The sequence below is a fragment of the Magallana gigas genome, chromosome 1 (genome assembly GCF_963853765.1).
Source record: "Magallana gigas chromosome 1, xbMagGiga1.1, whole genome shotgun sequence".
Lineage (NCBI taxonomy): Eukaryota > Metazoa > Mollusca > Bivalvia > Ostreida > Ostreidae > Magallana > Magallana gigas.
This window is the reverse complement of record NC_088853.1, coordinates 12,832,785-12,858,615: the sequence shown is the minus strand read 5'-3', so window position 1 is coordinate 12,858,615 and position 25,831 is coordinate 12,832,785. Positions and strand designations below refer to the sequence as shown.

The window sequence follows — 25,831 nt, the reverse complement described above, 5'->3', positions numbered from 1 at the left end:
TTCTCTTATAATATGAAGCCAAGTCTCTTATCATCGAGGAAATTCGAGTAAAATCTTCACCAAGCAATAAATGTTATTTTATGATCTCGATTTCTCTTAAATTTCTTAATTTTATCTATACATTTATTAACATATAGCTATAATTGATAAATTTATTTTAATTGCTTTAATTTCCCTATTCTTATAAAATGAAGCAAGTAGATCGAATAATCGAGGAAACTCGAGTGAAATGTGCATTAATGGGTGTCAATTATAATCTTGGTTTCTTTTTAATTTCATTCTTTGGCATCATTATTGGATGGTGACTGACATATGTCACCAATTTCTGAGGATCTTGATACAATGTATTAAAAGTTTTCTATTCAATTGTTAGTGTGGAAAAATATGTACACCGTATGTTGTAACATTAGTTCATTAACTTCATTAAGAATCAATTTGTTTCCCTGAAACATTCAATTAAGATATTGTGGATTATATTATGTGTAGGTCACAGCGATGTACTGTATTGACTATGTTGCTGCAGATTCTTGGATGGGGCATGAATTTATAGGCAAGTGCATTTTAATTTGTTATTCCAGCAAACAGTTTACTATGCATTGCTTCGAGGTGCAACCCCCCTCTCTCTCTCTCTCTCTCTCTCTCTCTCTCTCTCTCTCTCTCTCTCTCTCTCTCTCTCTCTCTTCCCAAACTAGATGAACAACACTAGAATACTCATAACAACAATTTGAATGTTAATAGTCCTCAATTTTAACTCGATCACTAGCAAATAAAATTTAATTTGTTTGAACTATGTTGTAAATATTCTGCACGTGTTTAAATAGAAAGCATACTGAACTTTTATCATCAAGAGTTTTCATAAAGATATGTTGAAGGTTTGTTTCTTTTGTATGTTTTCTTTTTCCATGTATTTTATAATACATGTATTATACATTCGATATTTCAGCATCCTGTTTTGTGTGCAGTGTATAAGGCCAAGGGGTTCGATTGAGGCTAGTTCTACATCTGCAACACCCACCTTAAAAAAGAAATGTATGTAAAACAATGGTATCATTTGTCATAAATATGACAGTGTACATCTGATTCATTTTACATTCTTATATTATCTTTCAAGTAATGCAGAGTATGACCTCATGTTTGACCACGCAATGCAATTTTAAGTAAAAAGGCAATGCTGTTAAACACGCTCATTTTAGGCAATTTGCCGGTAATGGATTTATAAAAAAAGAAAACCAACATTTGACTGGTAGTTTATCAGATACAAAGACACTAGAACATCTAAATAACTGAATCAAAGATTACCAGATTTAAGCATTTAGTATTGAATAGTAGGTATTTTTATTTTTGAGGCAATTCAGTTGACCACTATTTATGATAAATCCAGTAAATATAGAATGTGCTCCTTTCTTCTGCTACCTTTTTAGCTCACCTGAGCTGAAAGCTCAAGTGAGCTTTTCTGATCAAAACTTGTCCGTTGTATGGCGTTGGAGTTGTCATTGTAAACTTTTCACATTTTCATCTTCTTCTCCAGAACCACTGGGGAGATGTCAACCAAACTTGGCACAAAGCATCACTGGGTGAAGGGGATTCAAGTTTGTTCAAATGAAGGGCCACACTCTCTTTAAGGTGGGTCGCGGGTTTACCCCATAAAAAATCTCACGAGAAAACATACCCTGAAAATTTGTCAAATCGTTCTGTAGTATTTACAGTTTATTATATAAAATATTAATCAAATTTGCCTACGCCATTTTTATGCAATACCGCCTTGAACTTGGTATTTTTCATGGTTTTTTTTTTTACGCTTTTCTAATGATTACATAGGAAAATAAGCATTTTGTGAGATTGAGGTTTTTTTTAAATTGCAAGTAACTTTTAACCAATTTAGACAAATTTATCAACTGTTTCTGTGCGTAAAGAAAAGTGATTTAAAACGAAATAATGTAAAAAAAATTATATGTGTTCTCGCTAGATTTTTTTATATTTTAACTTTATTTTTGAAAATTTTACCGAAAATTGCCTTGTTTTTCGTATTTGACGTCGTGAGTACGACATCATTTATTTTTAACCTGTTCACTTATTTAATGATAACAATCACTTAAAAATCAAATTCAGACTTCTAAAACTAAAACTAGTAGCTTACATTTCTGAAAAAGCAATTTTGGAGAGTATGAAAATAATACAGAGATTAAACAAATTTTAAAGCATATCTTTACTATGAATTCGAAGTTATAAGGCCTCCCATGTACCCCCGTATAGCATTGGCCTGTAAAAAACAATAATTCTTAATTATGATTTTGCATTATAAAAACGTTCTTTCTTTCTTTTTTAAATTTATAAAGATTTGTTTAGCTGCTATTAAAGGTATTATATTAAAAAACCCAATTTTGCCCTCTTACTCTAAATCAGAGAATGCAGAGCATAATATTTGTTATATCTAAAATTTAGAGGAAAGGGTGGTACAAATTTTTAAGTGAGTTCCCCATTTCCACTTTCTTTTGTCGAAATGTTATGTTAGTGTAAATATATGCAAATAGTCTTAAATCTAGAAAAAGGATGATATTCGTAAGATATGGACTTTTATTTTGGTTATCAAAATCTCTTTACAACTAATTTAGAAAATTCAATTCCCCAGCTTTGTTCCTCCCTTTTTTTCGGTCAAAATACTTACGATATACTTACTATTAACGCTTGTAAACTTTATTACCGACCAGGCTTGGGGCGAATTACATTATAAAGTAATGCATTACATAACCATTACTTCATGAATTTGGGCATTAAATTACCATTACCATTACTTGATTTTCTTGAAGTAATGCATTACATTACCATTACATGAGTAAAGTAATGCATTACCATTACCATTACTTTCTTTAATAAAGAGTTTTGCAAATGTTTCAAATATAAAACACTCTTTAACATATCTACAGGTTCATGTTCAGTATCAGGTTCAAATTCAATGACTATATATACAAGAGTCATTCTTTATTTGCTCAATATATAATAATCTTGTGGCATTATGAACAACATATTATATAAGTAAAAAGATATTTATACACATTTGGCATGATACAATGTCAGATATGATATAGAGACACAGAATTCATGCATAATAGAAAAACAATTTATGGAATAATGTTGCGGTTATTAAAAAGCTAAATAGAGATATTTCCCCAGATAACACAAATATTTATAATTTTGGACACTTAGTTGTATTAATTTATAGACAGAGGGGTTTTCCCAGATATATTTCTTAATATATCTTAATCGGATTTTTTTATGCTGAGGACACTTTAATACAAAAGATTGCTGTTGCACTTTATGATCAAAGTTTCAAAGGTTTCATCTTTTAACTGCTTCCTATTAGTTTGAAAATCTTCCCAGCTATACTAAATAAACGGTGTACAGGTGCAGTGGAAGCTGGGACTGAAAGATTGTTTGACAATCTTTATCTTAGGATATATTGCGTGAAAAAATACATGAATCTTGTATTTTCTATCAGTCCAAACTAATGTACTTAATATACATGTACAACTGTACAACAGAGAGAGAGAGAGAGAGAGAAAGGAGAAAGCGAGAGTAAAATTATTTTCAAATGGGTTATAATATTGGAAGTAATACCAACCCAAACTATTTTACATCTCTCTCTCTCTCTCTCTCTCTCTCTCTTCTCTCTTCTCTCTCTCTCTCTCTCTCTCTCTCTCTCTCTCTCTCAAAAGTTCGAGACTACATGACTGTCATTACTTAGCCTTAATGTACAGTTTCACATAGAGCAAAAAAGTAACGCTCCAATTCTTGATAATGCTCTACGTAAATATGATGTATTGCTTCCAATCTAAATTTCTAACTTACGATTCTTACAGGAAAACTAAGACTTGGTATGAATTACTACGACATTGTTTACACTATAGACCTAAATCGAATTACTGTATTATAACTAAGAGCATTTGACGTTAGAAAATGTGAAGCGGGAAACTTTGAGATGTCTCCGTTATGACGTCATAAACAAATGTGCACAAAACAGCCTCTCGAGTTGTCTAAATTGAGTGCATAATTTGATGACGAAAGCAAACCCGCGACCCACCTTAAAGGGGAGATAATTTAGAATTACCGGTATTGAAAATTTTTTGGTATTTTATAAAAATCTTCTCCTCAAAAACTATTTGGCCAGAAAAGCTGTAACTTGTATGGAAGCATCCTCAGGTAGTTTAGATTTTTTCAAATCATGGTCCCCGGGGGAAGGGTTGAGCCACAATGGGGGGATGATATTTTACATAGGAATATATAGAGAAAATCTTTAAAAATCTTCTTCTTAAAAACTATTAGGTCAGAAAATCTGTAACTTGTATGGAAACATCCTCAGATAGTGTAGATTCAAGTTTTTTCAAATCATGGTCCCCGGGGGTAGGGTGGGGCCATAATGGAGGATGAAGTTATACATAGGAATACTGAATACAGGGAAATATTCGCCCCTGTTTTATTTTCGCCCCTTTCGCCTTAGTTGTCAGCCGATGAATTTAAGACTAGGCAAATTCCGGCGTGTCAAACTATCTCTCTTAAAACACAACTATGTCTGGGCGAATTCAAGACGAGGCAAACCTGTTTGCAAGTGTAGAAGGGCAAAAATTACACGAGGCAAAAATAACCCTGTATACAGTATATAGAGAAAATCTTCTTTTCAAAAACTTTTAGGCCAGACAAGCTCAACTTGGAGTGGAAGCATCCTCAGATAGTGTAGATTCAAGTTTGTTTAAATCATTGCCACTGGGGTAGGGTGGTGCCACATTGGGGAATGAATTTTTACCTAGGAATATATAGAGAAAATCTTTAAAAATCTTCTTCTCAAAAACTATTTGGTCAGAAGAGCTGTCACTTGTATGGAAGCATCCTCAGGTATTGTAGATTCAAGTTTGTTTAAATCATGGTTCCCAGGGGTAGGGTTGGGCCACAATAGGGGAATGAATTTCACATAGGAATAAATAGAGAAAAATATTCTTGGAAAGTTTTCAGTCCAAAAAGCAGTAACTTGTGTGAAAGCACGGGTTGTGCAGATTAAAGTTTGATCAAACCATGATTCCCTATAGAAAAGTGGGGCCACAAAGCGGGGGGGGGGGGGGTTATGCAGGAATAGAGAAAAATCTTCTTACAGATATAACAACAAAAGGGGCTTGGTATTTACCATAATATGTATGTGGATAAAAATTGGCAGATTTTTTAAAAATGTTGAGCAAGATCTACTGTACTTAGTTGTCAAGATATTTTGATTTTGATACTATAATGCTAATTTTATCAGCTATTGCTGCTCAGGTGAGCAATGTGGCCCCTGGGCCTTTTGTTTAGTTTGACGTATCAAATATGAAAATAATACCACAAATTAAAATCATAAGCATCTGTTGGTTTAATTAGAAACTGTGGAATGTTGCCTATTTCTGTCAGATTCAGCTATTTGCTAGTGTGTAAATGTAGTTGTAGTAGCTTTTGCATATCAAAGAAAGTTAAACTCTCGATCGCATAATAAATGTACAGGGTATGAATGTGCTGAAACATAGTTCTGTATATGTACAAATTTACATTTGCAGGTTATTCAGCATTAGAAATGAATGTTTTACTGATAATTACAGTCATCCAAAATATGAAAATGGCGAAAAGTTGATGATTTTGAAAGACTGCGCATCTTTGGGCAATGGTCTGGACAAGAAAATCAAATGAGGATTAGATGCTTGAAACAACTTTGAACCAAATTCTTTACAAGAATCAAATAAATACATTAATTTTTTGAGGAATCATGGAACCATTAACATTTTTGAATAAATATTCTTTGTGCATGTTAATTAAGTATTATGATTATTTCTTGTACACAAATCAAACAATTTTATAAAGAACAAATGTAAGGACCTCTGTTGTCATCATATTTTCTGTGTAGTGGTGTTAAGCTGAATATATTTCTAGCTGTTCAAATCAAAGCTGAGCAATATTGATCACTTTTACATTTGGTGCTAAATGTGGGGCCTATGTAATCCTGTGGACAAGAAAGCTTGGTGAAAGCATTCTGAGGTAGTTGTTGAAATTATTTTCTAGGAAGGGAGACAATGTGTTTGTGTTAGTTTGAACACATTTCTGTCATATCTGGCAAATGCATGTACTGTATTTCCATTGGGTTGTTTTTTTTGCATGTCACAAAGTTTGCAATAATAGTGTATAAAACAATTATCATCTGCATCAATCATTTTAAGAATTTCAAATGTTTCCAATTGCAAACAATATCAAATATGATCTAATAGTAATTGCAGAAATGAATCATGAAAATAACCAATGTACAAGTAATTTTCCTGTCAAGGAAAAAATCAACATTTTTAATAACTTCAAATCTTGACAGAATCCCTTTAAAAAATACATGCCTGACCTTGACCTTCATTGAGAACAGCTATTATGACAAGGCTATGTACCGGTAATTATAAACAACTAGACATCATTGTCAAGATGGCGACCCTCTTAGAGGGCCTCACTTTAATGATGGAAAATATGATGAAAAGCATTTCAGGGTTCAATTAACCTTCGATATCTCGAACACTGATATTTGGAATACAATGGATATGTCAAAGTGATTTGTAAGTCCCAACCCCTTAATTTTTAAGTATTTTACCCTTGATATCACGAATACTTGGACATCTCAAAGTTTTTAAACAGTCCCATCTAGTTCGAGATAACAAAAGTTGACTGTACTTTGCTTTTACCTTGACCAAGATATTTTTTAGTTGCCACAGAACTTTAGGTTTTTGCTAATTACCTCTTTCAAACAGGCAAAGAACAAGATACGGTATTGGCAGTATTTGGCCGAAAAATTTACGATATTTTAAGGTCTTTGTCTTGGTATTTGATGTTGTGTATTGTGCTAAGTATGATATTAGCTAAATCCTACATGTATTAAAATGACGTCATTTTTCGCTATGACGTCACTCATGTGCGCTAAACATGGAATACTCGTTCAAATGTCTTACTATTTACTGTTATTAGGGCCCCGCAAGGATTTGCGGGTGCCCTATAGTAATCACTCTCTCCGTCCGTCCTTCTGTCCGTCCGTCTGTCACTCTTCCGTCCACAAATTTTCTGTTTTTTTCTAATAACTTTTTTCATGGTTGCCCAATCAATTTCAAATTTAGTATGGTAGTTCAGTAGGCAGAAATACATATTTTGATGCTAAGTTTGATTCTCTATGTCTTCTGGTTTGGAGCTGGGGTGGTGGGGTAGATTCCTTAACTATGCATAATAATAATGGGCAAAGAGAGATAACTCCTGAGAATGTTACCATTGTATACTTGGAAGGCCGTGCAATATTTGTCCTTTGGGATTAATTAACCTTCCACAGGAAGAAAATCCTAAGCTTTACCTTTATCTGTCACATTGAGATTAATTACTGCACTGCCTGCATGTGTCTGCAAATGATCTTTGTTTTGAAGTTAAGGTCAATTTTGAATGATGTGTAGTATTGTGTACATTCTTTGAAATATGGATTTAAAATATATAATATTCATACGGTACTTATTTTGGTTAAAATACCGTACACAATGATTTATAATAATTTTATTGAATTCTAAAATCAAGATATATATTAAGATATCCTTTTTCACTATTTTATTTTTTAATTATTAATTTTATTTCTTTCTGCCTTTATGCTGTTAATTTTAACAGGTAATCAGATAATAACCCCATTCTGTCATTTCTGAAAAAAAAATCTTATTGTAAATTTAGAAGAAAAGGATGAGAGAGCAGAACAATTATTCCCCTGGGATTAATTATCTTGCCTGCTGCAGAAAATTTAGAGGCTTATCCCTATCTGTCATATGAAGATTAATGAACACCTTTGTCTGCAACTGATGTTTGTTTTGAAGTTGAGGTCAACCCTGGGTGATACAATGTATTTGCATTCACTGAAGGCTTGCATTTTATAAAACACCTGTTTAAATCTTTTTTAAATACATATTTAATTTAGTTTTTTTATAAGACATGAGGTTATCCCTGTTTTATGCAGATACAAGGTTACTATTTACATTGTAGAGTTTTTGGACATTCAGGAATTATCTTGAAAAAATACAGTTGTTACTTATAATTTTCATATTTTTTTTTTCACCACCTTATATATATTGCAGTTCTTTACATCTTATGCCGGGCATTTATTTTTCATCATTGTTAATATAAAGTGGATGGAATTCAAAGTTTTCTTCACTTCTCTATATTAATTGTCATAGCGGGGCCCTTCCTGACTGGTCAGTTTTCTAGTTTGAATAGTTTTCGATAAAATTAGACACTTTCACATGCGACAACCACTTTTATACTTTACATACAGGCTCATCATTTCATTATTTATTTACATGTTAAAATAAGTGTTTGTTGTCACATGTGAACAATATGAATTTTTAAAAAAATGAATATGGAAAATGATATTTTTATTGACGTCAGTTACGGTATTATCCATCAGTATCGACGTAAACAACGCCATTAACACTGAAAAAGAAGCTGATTAGCCGAATGTATTAATTGATAATTTACTATTCTGTCTGCACTTAATATTGTTCCACTGGTTCTTAAATTATTCAAACAGTACAGTTCAAGAAAAAACACCGGCCACCGCGTTCTGTTACGGCGTCAAAACAAGAAAAAACACAACGCAACGCAATGCAACAAAGGCAGTTACACTATCTAACCCGCGGTGTATATCTGTGAAAATTGATGATTCAAGTATGAAAAAAAAATTGTTTTTATTTTTTTAAAACAAAGTTAAATACTTATTCATTTATGATAGAGAAGCCAAAGGAAAATTAAAGGAACTGAAAACAACAACAACAACAAATTACATGACACGCAACGTTTAGACCAATGCGATTGGTCTGGCGGATTTCTTATAAGGCAGAGACTGAAAATATTTGTCGACATACTTAAATGCTTGATAAAAATACGTATAATTTCTTTTTTTAAAATTATGTTTAATTAAGTCAATTTGTAATTGTAATATGTGATCGTATACGTAATTGTTTGATCAATTAAAATAGCGCATAGAGTCATAACGGAAGAAAAATTGTCTAGTCCGTGATATTTTCTCACTTACTCTATTCAAGACAACGGTATCAATTCTAAAGGGTTGATGAAATCAATTGGACTTTCTCGAATAGAATAATATACAATAAATTCTATATTTTGTGTAACTTGAAATCTAATTGTTTCTATAAAACATGTTTGCTATCTTCATGTACATGTCAGTGTAGAAACGAAAGTGCAGAGCTTTGGATAGCGCTGTAGGTAAAAAATGTAGGCCTACATATAAGAAGAAGCAATGTATTTTTGAACCAACCAAGCAGTTTCAGTCAGAGTCCACGTGCTACACCTGTCAATCAGATCAGCCCGCGAGCTGCACAATGTACTTCTTCCAATAAACTTATATGCCTAAAGTTTTTTTGTCCGAAGAAAATAGAAATATGTGAAGCAATAAAGTATTTAGAGTTATTAATGTATACTATGATTCTTACACTGCGTGTGTGAAGGTTGATTTGTATACTACGTTGTTAAAACAGAAAGCTCTCTTTTAATTATATTTCAGGTCCAGTCAACATTTTTTCATTCAATGATATTTTTAATTGAGGTTACGTATAAGATTTGCTGACAGTCGAAGACCCCCCCCCCCCTCTCCCCTTTTCCCTTACCTCCTTCGAGTTTATTGTTTTGGCATTATTAAATTAAATCCTGTGATCAGAGGGGTTATTACGGGCCGCCAGAAGAAATAAAATAAATTTACGTGTAGAAATATGTTTTACGCCTTTTAAAAAATATTACATTATTTTTTTGTTTAATCATAAACGTAAAGTAGATCATACACTGTCGTGTTAGGTGCGTTTTTATCGAGACAAAATTTCTCATTTTTCATTCTGTCGGGATCGGTTTACATACTAAAGACCTGAATGACATGAACATTTATATAAATGATATATGTGAATTTCTCATCGTCAGAAACCCACGGTCAGTGTCGCATACGCTTACCGAAGTAAGCGTATGTGAGACTGGCCGTGGGTTTCCGACGATGGAATTTCAGAAACTGAAGTGTAAATAAGGTTTATAATTCCGTTAAGGAAAACAATGTTGAACTTCAAAACGTGTTGCTGAAACAATATTAAAATTTACATTAAAAATTAGTACAAGCAACTCGTTATTTTCTTCTTTGTGGTGCGTTTTTAGCTCACCTGAGCTGAAAGCTCAAGTGAGCTTTTCTGATCACATTTTGTCTGTCGTCCGTCTGTCCGTCCGTCCGTCTGTCCGTAAACTTTTCACATTTTCAACATCTTCTCAAGAACTACTGGGCCAATTTCATCCAAACTTGGCACAAATCATCTTTAGGCAAAGGGGATTCAAAGTTGTGAAAATTAAGGGCCACACTTGTTTTCAAATGGAGATAATTAGAAATTAATGAAAAATTTCGAGAAATTTTCAAAAATCTTCTTCTCAAGAACCAGAAAGCCAGGAAAGCTGAAACTTGTGTGGAAGAATCCTCAGGTAGTGTAGATTCAAAGTTGTGAAATTCATGACCCCCGGGGGTAGGGTGGGGCCACAAACGGGGGTCAAAGTTTTACATAGGAATATATAGAGTAAATCTTTAAAAATCTTCTTCTCAAAAACTAATCAGCCAGGAAAGCTGAAATTTGTGTGGAAGCATCCTCAGGTAGTGTAGATTCAAAGTTGTGAAGTTCATGACCCCCAGGGGTAGGGCGGGGCCACAATGGGGGGTTGAAGTTTTACATAAGAATATATAGAGTAAATCTTTAAAAATCTTCTGCTCAGAAACTAATCAGCCAGGAAAGCTGAAACTTGTGTGGAAGCATCCTCAGGTAGTGTAGATTCAATGTTGTGAAAATCATGACCCCCAGGGGTAGGGCGGGGCCACAATGGGGGTCGAAGTTTTACATAGGAATATATAGAGTAAATCTTTAAAAATCGTCTTCTCAAAAATTAATCAGCCAGGAAAGCTGAAACTTGTGTGGAAGAATCCTCAGGTAGTGTAGATTAAAAGTTGTGAAAATTATGACCCCCAGGGGTAAGGTGGGGCCACAATGGGGGTCGAAGTTTTACATAGGAATATATAGAGTAAATCTTTAAAAATCTTCATCTCAGAAACAAATCAGCCAGAAAAGCTGAAACTTGTGTGGGAGCATCCTCAGGTAGTGTAGATTCAATGTTGTGAAAATCATGACCCCCAGGGGTAGGGTGGGGCGACAATGGGGGATCGAAGTTTTACATAGGAATTTATATATAGAGTAAATCTTTAAAATCTTATTCTCAAAAACTAATCAGTCAGGAAAGCTGAAACTTATTTTGAAGCATCCTCAGGTAGTGTAGATTCAAAGTTGTGAAAATCATGATCCCTGGGGGTAGGGTGGGGCACAATGGAGGGTCAAAGTTTTACATTGGAATATATAGTAAATCTTTAAAAAACTTCTTCTCAGAAACTAATCAGCCAGGAAAGCTGACACTTGTGTGGAAGCATCCTCAGGTAGTGTAGATTCAAAGTTGTGAAAATCATGACCCCCAGGGGTAGGATTGGGCCACAATGGGGGGGGGGGGGGTCGAAGTTTTACATAGGAATATATAGACTAAATCTTTAAAAATCTTCTTCTCAGAAACTAATCAGCCAGGAAAGCTGAAACTCGTGTGGAAGCATCCTCAGGCAGTGTAGATTCAAAGTTGTGAAAATCATGATCCCTGGGGGTAGGTTGCGGCACAATGGGGGGTCAAAGTTTTACATAGGAATATATAGACTAAATCTTTAAAAATCTTCTCAGAAACTAATCTGCCAGGAAATCTGAAACTTGTGTGGAAGTATCCTCAGGTAGTGTTGATTAAATCAAATTAATTGTAGATAAAAGTTGTGAAAACATGATCCCTGGGGGTAGGGTGAGGCCACATTGGGGGGGGGGGTGTTGTGTTAAAGTTTTACCTAGGAATATATAGAGTAAATCTTTTAAAATCCTCTTATCAGAAACTTATCAGCCAGATGATTCTTTATAATTGTTAAGACTTTGGCTCCAGGACAATTCTTCGGCCTCACAAGAAGGTTCAGAGTTTGATGTAGCTTAATATCCCATATATAAACAATTGTAAAGGATCTTTTTGAGGACTGCAATACTCAACATGTGATATGACTATAAAATCATCCTGTTAGAAAAGGGACTAATGATTATAAGCATAAGAATATCCAGCGGGAAAAATGGATTTTATTTATACAGGATCTACATGTATTATTGTGCATTGTCCAGGATCCGGTTGCACGAACGTTAGTTAAATTAACGGCTAGTTAGTGCCGTAACTTGCCGTTAAATATTTAACGGCAAGTTAGCTAACAGTCAGTTAAATTTGTGTTGTTCGAAAATAAATTAAAAACAAATTAACTAACTAAGATTTAATTGATGTTTATTAGTTAACTCTGTGTTAAAATCGTCTGCACGCGCGTGTTACCTTACCTACGGTAGTAAAAATGGCTGTCGCAGTCAAAAGAGAACGAAGTAGTAACTGGTCCTTGGCCGAAATCACAATACTAACCGATTTCGTCGAAAAAAATGAGGAAATACTCAAGGCAAAGCAGAGTAATTTAATTACCAATGCCAAAAAGAATAGCAAATGGGCAGAGGTAACCGATTTAGTTAATGCGGTTGGCGTTCAACGCAGATCGGTAGAGCAGGTTAAGTTCAAGTGGGGGAACCTGCAGCAGGGGGCAAAAAAGACCTTCACTGAGGCCCGCAAACATGCGAGAAAAACGGGCAGAGGTCCTTCGCTAAAATCCCCAACTGCCGCAGAGGAGAAGATTATTGACCTTATGAAGGTTAGACCTAATTTCAGCGGAATTGCTGGGGGGTTCGAGTCATCAATGCCAACCACATCAGGTCAATATATATTTAATATTAAAATTTTAAATGGACAGGAAACTTGTTCTTAGTTTAGAATCACCTAGAAATAATAAAATTCTATGTGTACTCAAATTCTTATAGTGTAGTAATTAAAATTTCCCCATTAATGAACGCTTGGTTGATTGTTTACATTGTCGGCTGGCAATGCGAACAGATTGATGACGTCATATTATAAACACTCTATAGAGATTCAGGCTGAATTGTTTCAGTACATGTACAATATGTATAATAGACAAATAAAAATGAAAGTTTTACATTGTCGCTGCATACATGATCACAGGTTCCAAATGTGGTATACTACCGATTGAAATATTCAAATGCGTCTTAAATGTCACTGGATCCGCATTACGCATAAGTATCCTTATCCTTTCATATACCAACAGTTGATTTGGAACCATTTTGGATACTCATTCAAATTCAGGATCGCATAGCCTTGATACATCAAAATGCTAATTTAAATACAAATATGACGTCACAAGTGGGGCATAAAAAGGGTGTTTCCCATGCAAAAGGCAATACATGTTTATAGGGTCTATTGCTGTAAACTGTAAACCTGAACAAAATATTGAGATCAATAAAACAAAACATATACTCTACTTTATCAAACAAACTATGACTAAAAATTCCTCTACTAATATTCTACACTAAACAATTTAACTTGTATACATTTAATTAAACACATATATACTGTTAATAAACATAATTATCTGTCCTTTCCGGTATATTTCATTTCATCAAATAAGATATACAACATGACAAAGTAGTCATGTTGTATATTTTATTTGATAAAATGAAATATATCGGAAAGGACATAAGCATAGTATTTCTGAAGTCAAATTCTTAATCAATCAGAGCTGGATTTCACAAAACTATCAAATTTATATAGAACAATGAAATTTATCGATTGTCATAAAATCTGACTATAATTACAATCAAAAGATATATCAAATTCCTTTCGCAAAATTAACCTAAGTGTAAGAAATTTTGAGACATTTATTAAGACACGCATTTGAATTTACCAATTTTCTTTATTTTTATCTATTTACATGCGTTCATATGTCAAGATTTTTTTCTATACTTGTGCGGATGCTAGCCGTATTCATTTTGCGTATACCTAACCTTTTCGATAGTATAAAGAGTAAAAAGCGGGGGGGGGGGGGGTATTGCTAAACTGAGCTGTCTAAACTATAATTATGATAAAATTGGGTGATTGAAACATTGATATTATTAAATACTATTTATTATTAAAATTATACACACAACTCAAGGAATAAAAGGTTTTTAATAATGTATATTGCACTCCTTGAACTTTTTATTTTATATATCGCTGTATTTGTGCCTGTATGTTGTTTGAATGCATTCATTTGTGACCAAAAATGGCTAAGAAATAAAGTCCGTGCGGTAATAAACATCCATGTGAAAGTGTTGACGATGACCGTCGATGAGCGGTGTCCAATTTAACAAACCAATTTAACAAACGCGGTTAAAATCAGTTTCAATACAGAATGTCTGTTGGAAGTTGGAAATGCTCTGAGGAAGAAGACAGAAAATGTGAAGAAAGGAGTATCAGGAGTTTTCTTTTTTTTTGGGGGGGGGGGGGGGTATACACTAAAGTCTTCAATACAATTTCTCAACTCGAACTCAGTCGAATAAGCATTACTATCATCTCCAAAAAAATTACTATTTTTTGCATTTCTGTCCAAAGGTTCTGTTTGTTCTTTAACATGCATGAAAACTACTGTAAAAAGTCACCAGATTTAAATATAAGGCATGTATGGTACTGATGATGTTTATTTTGATTAAAAACACAGTACTAATGAAATTTTACTTTGCACAAACGGCAGCATGGAAAGAAAAGGTCTGCAAAGTTGCACGCACTCCAATTATACTCGGCCTTCTGTAGTGGACCAAATTATAGGTTCCCGCTTTTTGTTTTTGTTTTTGAGTAATGAGAACTACTCTCTCTCTCTCTCTCTCTCTCTCTCTCTCTCTCTCTCTCTCAAATGAAGTGAAATGAAGTCTACCTCCGATGGGTTTGATCGTCTCCCCTACCTATCCAAGTAATGTTTTAAACAATTGAAAATTGTACGTTTTATGCATAGATTTTCCCCCTTCTAATTGGACTGTTTTCTGAATCGGTCTAGATAGGCAAAGTTTATCATGAACAAAAAAAAAGTGAGGTAAACACACAATCGAATAAAATATAATTATACATGTGTTGATTTTAATCTAATGTGTTTGCTATAGCAGAGATGCCCTCCTCTCCCAAATCCGCTTCGACCAGCAGTTCTACTTTCGAGTCCACTTGTTCTACCCTCGATTTCAGTCTAAAGGCAACGGCACCTAGCACGGAGGAAGTAGCGGAACAGGCAGTTGAGTCTGCATGCACGAGTGAACCAAACATTGCAAGGTATTGTGCAACTTGAATGCTGCTGTATGTAGTTCATTTACATGTGTATGTACATAATTTTATAAGACTACGTTAACTTCAGTCTAATTAAGATTAGACTTAGAAAACCGCTCGTACGCTTATATATAGCATATTGTATATATAGAGGAGCGGTTTTACAATTCCAACTTTAAGTAGAATCTGTTGTCTTGTCATGTAAATTCCTAATAAGTTATTAATCAGTATGTGAATTGAGTAACCATGCAATCGGTTGATGATACAGATTTTTATACATATATATGTATATATATTAATAGCTAATTCACTTACTTTTTTCTTTGCTTTTTTAAATTATAGCGAAGGAGATAAAACTACTTCTCATGTGGAGATAAAAAGAAGAAAGATCTCATTTGAACAGCTTCAGAAGATGAAGTATGAGGTAAAATAATAAGCATTGTGCATTTATCCTGGTTTCATACTGTCGTTGGAAATTGTACTTCTCACATGTAGTTTAATGATTTTAATTTGCTGGATAAGAAATGATATATTTATTAACACTTAAAAGAGATCAGCAGTAAACGACACATACTACATTGTCGAATTTTATATAGAAAATGATCATTCTCAAGGTTCTATGCTGTCAGAAAAAAAACATCGAACTGCAGAACATGAAGCTACAGAAGGACCTCGAACGGGCGGACCTCGAGAAGCAGAATATGGAATATCAGAATTCGAAGCTGGCGCTGCAGATCGAATGCCTGAAGCAGACTGTAACTCAGAATGAAAATGCTTTGCTTGCACTACAAGCCATAGCTGACGAATAAAAAAAAGCATGCATGTACTACTTATAAAACAGTTGCAGTTTTAAATCATTACATAAATAATATGAAGGGTTCTCAAATTTATTTTTGTTATGCATTCATTTTAGAAGTAGGTCCTGGTTATAAAGTTCCTGATTGCTCTTCCGTCCTCAGGTCCCCGATAAGCCAAATGAACAGCGGCGTTGACGTCTTCTTCGTCCTCATTATCCATCTCTTCCTTAAGAGATATGGCGATGTTGTGCAGAATGGCACAGGCTCCAATTATTTTACAGACTTTTGCAGGCTTCATCTTGATTTCGCTATGCAAGACGTGGAACCTTCTTTTGAACCAATCAAAGACTCTCTCTACAGCGTTGCGTGTACGGCAATGAGCCGTATTAAATGCTTCCTCTGACAGGTTTGCAGGATGTAGATAAGGCGTAATTAAAAACCTAGAACACGCATACCCACTGTCACCAATGAGGTAGCCATCTTCGACACCACGGTGGTTTTCTTCCAAGAAGGTACACACCTCGGATGTCCGAAATACGTGACTATCGTGGGTACTGCCAGGCCACTGAGCATCAATGTTAATGAATTTCCCTGTTGAAGGTGTTATGAAAAATTATGATAGGTTTTCTATCTGGGTTTAATATACTCTCTATTTAACCAATTTGTAATGAGATAATATATGTAGACTATAATAAAGTAAGTACCTTCATGGTCACAAATGGCCTGTACATTGATGGAATGAAACCCCTTCCTGTTCACATACACGGCCTCATCTTCAAAAGGTGCTTGTATTCGGACATGGGTTCCATCTATACAGCCAATTACTCCTGGAAATCCACCCCGTGAAAAGAAATTTTGCTTGGATTTCAAAATTTCCTCATGATTAGGCCATTTTATAAATCTATCTTTCTTTGCAATGAGTGCATTAGTAACATCGTCGATAGCCCTGCTGACTGTATTTTTATCAAACGCCATGGTATCCATGATAACTTCCAAAAAGCTTCCAGAGGCATAAAAACGTAGAGCTAGCATAACCTGCAAGGTTTGATATAATTTTATGTAACATGTATTTTTTCACGTGTTTTTGAATAGGATCAGAGGGGGCACATGGTACTATCATCGATGTTAGCAATCCTTGTATTTATAAAGTACTGACGTCATAATCAACGTATCAAAAATGACGTCATTTTACAGCGTTTATTTTTGCTAACGTTTTCATTTTTTCTTTTAAGATGTTTACATTGATAATATGTATAATTTAAGATCGACAATTTTCATTTCATAAACAATTTAATAAACAGTTTACCAAGGATAAAAAGAGATATGCATTTCTCGGCCCGATGCGTCAAATTTATAGGTATGCAATATACAAAGCATAAAACCTCACTTTGCATGTAACTTAGCATTTTAATAATTGGTCCAGTATGTGTTTATATATATATATATGATAGTATAATGATTATTTTGTGATGATGATGTCTTAATTTTATGAATGTGTATTCTGATAACAAGTACCTGCATTTCCACCGATATGGACTGACTTCGTTTTGTTGCTCTTTGCAGATCATAACGCACAATGTCCGAATATACGTAATCGAAACTCGTCGAAATCGAAATCGGGATCGGATTTGCGTGTCGCTCAAGTCTGTCATTTCTATTCTCTCTTTCTGTAGTTTCTTTTTTTCTTCTCCACAAACACGTTTCCAAATAACAACAGATCCGCCATTTTGATTTTAATGTTTAATTAAATATTTAATGTACCTAGGTAACCTGAGTTAAATCTTTAAGTTAAATTAGATAATAAACTAAGCTTTAACTATTAGTTAACGTTCGTGCAACCCATTTAACTCGCCGTTAATTTTAACGTCACGTTAACGTCAAGTTAACGGCTAGTTAAATTTAACTAACGTTCATGCAACCGGATCCAGATTGTTTGTATTATGACTCCATTAAGCTGATTTTATCATTCCTATTGTTCCTCAGGTGAGCGATGTGGCCCATGGGCCTCTTGTTTATGTAAACAACCAATGATGATACATACAACAATTATATTTGTTGCGGCCCATTTGATGCTTGCGTCAATATGATTTCTTGGGAAAGCTTCGGGAACATTTTTTTTTTGTTTCTGTATTTAGTGAATAGCCAATCGAAGTCGTAAAGTACTTGCATTAATTAAGGCGACTCGCTACACCTTGAAATCGTTTCTCAAATCAACAGAAAGCAACTTGATAATAAAAGATACAACAAAGCATAATGCATCAGAAGTATATTGATTAAATAGGCTAACAAGTAACAGGTCTGTATTAAAAACTCAAAGTTTAAAAACTATGAAATTAAAAAAGCCGCCTGCAGATTTAAACTTGTGGTTTGCGGTTCACCAGCCCGCAACTCAAGCGTAGATGAAGCGGATGGGGCAGGGGGGTGGTCGAGGGCCCGCCCCCCCCCCCCCCCCACCCTGGAATTTATTTTTAAAAAGTACGTATCATGAAAAAAGAAATATTGTTTTACAACATAGATTTACACCAACCGACAAATTCTCGCGTAAATACGAGGGGTGTCCAGAAAAAATTCGATCGTGGACAATAGCGTTTTTGTCATTTTAAATGGCATTATACATGAACATACATAGTGTTTACCGAAATGTTTCTCATAAAATTTGAAATTAAACCAGAGTGATTTTCAATGTTTTCACTAAAATTAAACTACACTTTTACTGCATTAAAGGGTCGCGGAAAGTACGCACGGCCCAGTGTAAAAGTTACCCAAACTTCGTTATTAAGGTTAAAGATATGAATATTAACAATTTTTCTTAAACATGTTAAAACATCATAATCTTTAATTGTTAAGTAGTTAGTATAATGTACTTTATTTTCATACGTCATTTGAAACCGTTTCCAAGGATTTTCAAAACAATTGCGGCAAGAACATGTTTAAAAAAAGCCAGAAAAAGCGACGTCGGCTGACCGCACGGAACAGCGCTACATCATAAAGTTATGTGCCAACTTGGGTTAACGACGATAAAAACGAAATAAACGATAAAGGAATCAAGAAAACATCGATATCGGAATATTTCAAAATTAATTATCTAAAAAAAACCACAAGCGATTTTCTGATGGAGCGTGCGATTGTACCCTTTGGCCAGACGGTGAATGTGGCATGACTCTCAGTAAGACTATAAGCTACGACGTTATAAATACGTCGTTATAGCTCAACGTCAGACTGGGCCGTGCGGCCTGCTTAGACAATGTATATATAATGATAAATCCAATGTATGTACATTCCTCCGAATTTTAAACATATACATTATTATAATCTATATTAGAATATTATAATACTTTCCTGAATACTTTCCTGAATATTGCGTGGTTATATAGAATATAAAAAAAACAATCGCCATGTGTCCACGAACTTTTAGGACAATCTTCGTATGCATGACGTTGCGTTTAAATATACGGTAAAATTGCGACGTCTTGCTAAAAACGGAACAGTTTTCAGCGTGAATTTCATGATTTATATGTTTAAACCACACATATAAGTTATATACTATTGGATTTAATAAATTCAAGGCTTTTGAAAATGTTTTGTGCTCTGCATATTTGAAACACGGCAAATTTAGGCCAATAACGTCCCTTGTTCTTTTGGGTTTAATCTAAACAAGAACTAACCCATTAGGAAATAAATTTTGGTCTAAAACTTAATTTTTAAGATATGAATCATAAAAGTTGGTCATGATAGCATTTTTCTCCAGCTTTTAAACCTGCATTTAACAACACAATAAACTTACACCTGCTCCAGCATCAAGATAATCAAGATCAAGCTCTGTATCTCAAGCTACTTGTATTTACATAAGTCTGACAATGTATGAACAAAATTTACTTTCTTTTCTAACCAGCTCCAAGACCCAGAATTATTTGTTCTAAAATCTTATACCTGCCCAAGCATCTAGATAATCAAGCTCACTCTTGGTATCTGAAGCTACCCCCGTAATTCATTTACTTAGTTAAGTCAACCATGAAAGTTTGAGAAAGTACTATAATTTACATAAACATTTGACATATGCTCCCAAAACCTTAACTTCCTCCAGCATCTGAAACTTATAGCTCAGATTCAGCATCCAAGGCTGTGGAGTACATCAGCATCAAAATATGCATCATCTATCCAAATCTGGTGAATTTAAAACCAGTAATAAATTATAGTGATCAAAGGGAACCTGGTCCAAAAACTTTAACCTGGTCCAAAAGCCTTAACCTCGTCTAGCATGCGATATTCACAGCCCAGATTCAGCATCAAAGTCTTTCAAGTCCATCAGTAGGTCTAAATGCACCATCCATGCAAGTAATAACTTCGATACCAGACCTGCTCCAAAAACTTTATAAGGTCCGCAAACACCAACCGGGGTTATAACATGCATACATGTAGGTTACTCCGACTTCACCCTGGTGAGCTAAAAATCAACATACAGGATATAGTTTTATTTGTTATTTTTATATTTGTGACAGATCTAAAATTTCCAATACACTGTATTGTACTCGAGTACACAGGTCTACTTTTCAAATCATCACCAAGATGTCATCTACAGCAAAGCACTGAAAAGAGAATTTTATACTAAAACTTGATGGCAAAGAGTAACTTTTTAATATTAAATTTGCAGGTATTATCTAATAAGGTGTATGAACAAACATGTATGAATAATTTTGCAATCACTTAAATGGCCATATTTTTTATTAAACCTCAATGGAAATGTCAATATTTGGTATACTTTTTCTCAGAATTGCATAGCCTTTCTAACTCTAAGACGAAATGTCTTTTCATAGAATGTTAGCGTAAGTTAAAGGTAGCAAGGGACAGTTCGGATAAAGTACCCGTCAATATTTTTGTAAAATTTTGTACTTGATGGCTTATGAGTGTTGCTAAAATTCATGAAGTGATTTTTAGCTCACCTGAGACGAAGTCAGGGGGAGCTTATGTTACACCCTCGGCGTCGGCGTCCGGACCTGGTTAAAGTTTTTGTTGCAGGTCCTGTATCTTAGTTATTACTTGTCCTATCTCCACCAAACTTGCATGGATGATGCATCTGGACCTACTTGTAGACCTGAAATACTTGGATGCTGAATCTGGGCCATGAATTTCAGATGCTGGAGGAGGTTAAAGTGTTTGGAGCAGGTTAAAGTTTATTGAGCAGGTGCCCTTTGATGGCCATATCTAAGTTACTACTGGTCCAATCTTCACCAAACGTGCATGGATGATGCATCTTATGAAATATATGCACTTGGCAGGTTGAATGCTGAATCTGCGCAATAGGTTTCGGATGTTGGAGGATGTTAAGGTGTTTGGAGCTGGTTAAAGTTTTTGGAGCAGGTGCCCTTTGATAGACAAATCTTTGTTATTTTTGGTTCAATCTTTACCAAATTTGCATAGATGATGCATCTGGTGATACTGATGCACTCCACAGACTTCGAGCTGAATCCGAGCCATAGGTTTCAGATGCTGGAAAGGGTTAAGGTTTTTGGTGCTGATCACATGTTTATTTAAATAATAGTACTTATTCAAACTTGCATGGTTGATTTAACTATGTAAATGAATCACAGAGGTAGCTTCAGATACTGAGAGCGATCTTAATTATCTAGATGCTTAGGCAGGTATAAAATTTTAGAACAACTTAAATTGTGTTAGGGTCTTGGAGCTGGTTACAAAATGGAGTAAATTGTGTTCATACCCTGTCAGACTTAAACAGTTATTATAAGTATGGGTGTGTAAATAGAGATAGCTTAAGATACAGAGCTTGATCACGATTATATTGATGCTGGAGCAGGTGTTTTTTGATTAGTTAAATACAGGTTTGTTAGTTGGAAAAATGTTGTCCTGACTAACATTCATGATACATTTAACTTCGAATTAATATTATATTTTATTTTATATTTGTTATATAATATTATATTTAATATTTGATATTTTATTATAATATATATTTAATATTTCATCATATTATATGATATGGTATCATATGATATGATATTGTAAAATATTATATGATACAATATGATATTAAATCATTTTTTTGTATTAAGTCTTATGATTATTGATATTTCATTATATAATTTGATATTGTATATAATATTGTATCATAGATCTTGTATGATGTGAAATGATATTGTATTTTATAATATTGTATCTTATGATATTGTATAATGGAGTATAATAAAGTTATCATTTCATTATATACAATATTGTATCAAATAATACAATATCATATAATGCAATATCATTTCAATAAAAAAAATATGATATGAAATGATATCATATGATACAATATCATATTAACAATATCGTATCATATTACATGATACCATATCATAAAATACAGTATCATATTATATGATAAATATTGAATCATATGATATGATATTGTATCATATGATATAATATAGTATTATTTTATATGATATTATACAAATATTGACTGGGGTTGAGGGCAACATTGATTATATTAGCCCCCGAGGGACGAAATATTGCCTGACGCGAAGCGGAGGGCAATATTTTCGTCCCAAGGGGGCTAATATAATCAATGTTGCCCGAAAACACAGTCAACATTTGTTTTGTTATATGAAGAAACAAACCAAAATTTAAGAAAGTAATTGAAAACAGATCGCCGTAATTTTTTCAGCTCAACAAAGAATTCACGAATTCAATTTTGTGCAAAGTTCATTTCCAAAATATCCTCAGCATCAAACGGTCACTGGTGATATTCCGCCGACCGTAAGAATTAAAATACAGATGTTCTACCTGATTTTAATTCACAGTAATTCGCAAATCCTTATATCCGTTATGATAGCAAACCGTCGCATTGCACTTCCGTTGTTTACTTGCCTTGACTGACTGTCTATTATGACGTCACCTTGTTTTGGAGTTGCGAAGAGTTATTTACGTCATCGTTTACGAATCAACAAATCAGAAACGATTATTTGAAATAGAGGGAATGTTCTCTAGATATTATTCCTAGCCGGTCAATATCAAAAAAATATTGACCGGTCAATATTTTTCGTACGAGCTAATATTCCAGTTATTGACTATTTGTCTATATAGGGTTATATAGTGAGAATATACTACTGAATATAACAATGTGTTATATGATATGATGTATCATATTTGTCATGTAATATGAAACAATATCATATCATATTCTATATTTTGATATGAAATTGAATTATATGATATGATAATTTATCATTTGATACAATATTGTAATATATGAAATGATAATGTATCATGATAAAATTTTGTTTTGTGAATATGGTATTGTATTATATTATTGTATCATATGATATTGTATCATAAAATTTTGTATTTTTATTATGATATTATAATATTGTGTCAAACAATGCTACAATATCTTGTAGTTTGATATAAGAGATCATTAACTATGATTTTCATATTCATGTATTATGATCAAGGTGGTCTTATAAAAGGTGATGCCTCGTCTCGGTGAGCTTTGTTATCTGTGATAACCTATGTTTAATGATTATCATTAGTAAGAGGGATGTCTCTTGTTGAAATTGGTACAAAACTGTTGATGGAGTTATCCGTACAATAGGGGTACCCTAAATGCAATATTATGCAAAAAAATTACAACAACTGGTATTTTTTTCATAAATTATCAAAAATCAAAATCCAAAAATATGCACGTTTCTGATACATGTACACTTAATCTGCAAAACAACAACTTCCTATCTTGGAAACTGTAGGAGGAGTTATCCGTACCATAGGGGTACCCTTTTGGCAGCCGCCCGCCATTTTCACCATTTCAATAACCGGATTTTTCCTTTGGAATACCCGTTTAAAAATCTTCTTCTTTGCTCCCATATCTCTCTACTCCCATATATATTTGAGAAAAACTGAATTCAGGGTTATGAAGGCCATAACGCCCTCTACTAAATTTGTAAAATTCAAGGCCCTGTGTCAAATGGGGGGGGGGGGGGGGCAGTATGGTCAAAATTGGCCACATAGTGAAAATCTGTTAAATCTTAGAAAATCTTCTCTACTCCCATATCTTTCTACTCCCATATATATTTGAGAAAAAAGGGGTTCAGGCCCTTTGGGTAGGGCCAATATGCCACATAGTGAACCCGGAGATTTATAAAAATTTTAATTTTTTCTTCTGTAGTTTACCGTCATAGGAGATAAACTAAATGCATTGTTATAATGTCCATAGTTACCATCCTTTACCTAAATTGTGAAATTCACTCACCACGGGGCAGGGATTGGGGCTTCTTATGGGGGGGGGCATATATTTTCTAGGTCACTGAGACACTCGGGTAACCTATTGCCGTTGTTCGTATGTTGTCTGTAAACTATTTTACATTTTCAACTTAAAAACTTTAAGGTAAATTGTCACTTGGCCATATTGAATTAAATGATAAATACATGTTCTATTTTAGGAAATGTATGTATGCATTTTAAATGAAACTGTGAATATTATAGAAGATTGACCACTAAAGGCATGCAGGTCTCTTTTTACCAAATGTTTACAATTTTTGGCACCTGGAGCTAAGGTAAAGATAATCTGAGATTCTCCTCTGACTCTTCCCCCCCCCTCCCCCCCCAATTTTTGAAATAATGTTTGCTAATGTCAAAAAAAGCAAGCATACTTGTCAGAGGAGTCTTGGCTTTAATGTTAAGACTCAAAAATGAAGCTTAAAATGCAAACATGAGACTAAGAGTTATAGTACTCCGGTGACCACCAAAGCATGTAGGCTTCTTCTTCTAAAAGCACTATTTACAGACACAGTGGCGTAGTCACACTCATCAAAAGTGTTTGAAAATTGTATCTTAAAGTGTGACGTAAAAAGGTCGAAAAAGGAGAAAATTTCCAACATACCCACACACAAAAATTACTATTTAAACCCATACTTTAAAAAAATATTAGGAATGTGGAATCAGTGTGCGAAATTAACGCCTGTCCGATAGTTCGAATCTATCTCATATCGCATCGGGCAGATCGGGCTACGCCGATCCAAATCGAAATTGACCGAGTTGTCTATCCCAAGTTTTTGGCGGCTGTGTGTAAAAGAGGTTTTACAAAATAACTTTTCATTTTTTTTTTATTATTGAATTGAAATAGAAATAAAATTAGAATTAATAATTCACAGTTATGTTTTATAGACTAAATTTGTTCCATATTGTTATTAATTTCAACATTTAAGTGAATTTTGAACATCTTTTGTATTGTGTAACTATATTTACCCAAATCTTACTGTTTGTGTACATCCGCCATGTTGAAATATTTAACTGCAGAAAGCGTTGTTAAAAAGCGCAAGATAAATAATCGAAAGGACAAAATTTGTAGTTAATACTTATGGACAATCCCATTTTTCCAAGGTCTATCCCAAATCTATATGGGATTGTCCTGTGGGCTATTTCATGGATTTTGTTAATTTCTCACACTGTAGAATGAGGACCATTCAAGCCAGCTTAAGAGGCAATCTCTTCCCCTATATATAATAAAGTCTAATTGAAAAATCTCGAATTTTGTTCATATCAGTCGATCAACCTAGCCTGTGCGAGCACATTTTAAAATCTATTACAGATAAATTTTGCAATCTTAAAAAACCAAAATTTCCAACGTCTTCGTATACGTGACAGCATAGTAAACAGGTGAAAGTAAACAGCCTGTATATACTGTGGTTTCATCAATT

The 25,831-nt window shown here is 34.0% G+C and overlaps 1 protein-coding gene across 9 annotated transcripts in view; it reads left to right on the top strand.

Moving 5' to 3' along the window:
• LOC105348255 (multiple epidermal growth factor-like domains protein 10) overlaps positions 1–25,831 on the top strand; it is a 90,574-nt gene that overhangs the window by 5,676 nt on the left and 59,067 nt on the right. The gene's annotated exons all lie outside the window — the stretch shown is intronic.